The sequence below is a fragment of the Penaeus monodon genome, chromosome 34 (genome assembly GCF_015228065.2).
Source record: "Penaeus monodon isolate SGIC_2016 chromosome 34, NSTDA_Pmon_1, whole genome shotgun sequence".
NCBI classification, from domain to species: domain Eukaryota; kingdom Metazoa; phylum Arthropoda; class Malacostraca; order Decapoda; family Penaeidae; genus Penaeus; species Penaeus monodon.
This window is the reverse complement of record NC_051419.1, coordinates 20906722-20906948: the sequence shown is the minus strand read 5'-3', so window position 1 is coordinate 20906948 and position 227 is coordinate 20906722. Positions and strand designations below refer to the sequence as shown.

At 35.7% G+C, this 227-nt stretch overlaps 1 protein-coding gene across 1 annotated transcript in view; it reads right to left on the bottom strand.

Annotated features, from left to right (window-relative positions):
- The window catches only part of LOC119594645 (YTH domain-containing protein 1-like), a gene marked incomplete in the record, with an annotated part of 23474 nt that overhangs the window by 776 nt on the left and 22471 nt on the right, over positions 1-227 (bottom strand).

The following is a 227-nucleotide window of genomic DNA, read 5'->3' as shown; positions in this document are numbered from 1 at the left end:
AGCGAGGGAAAAAGATACAAACGGAGAAAGGTAAGAGAGAGGGGGGGGGGAAGAAACGCTGCGGGAAGGTTATCAACAAAGGAGGAGAAGAAAGCAACAAGGACTTTTTCCAAGAATAAAAAAAAAACAAGAACAGAAGTTTCGAATAAAAATCACATTGAAAATAAAATGACAAAAAACTCAATAAACTCAGACTTCCTGTAAACAAAGTAATACAAAACAAAAGT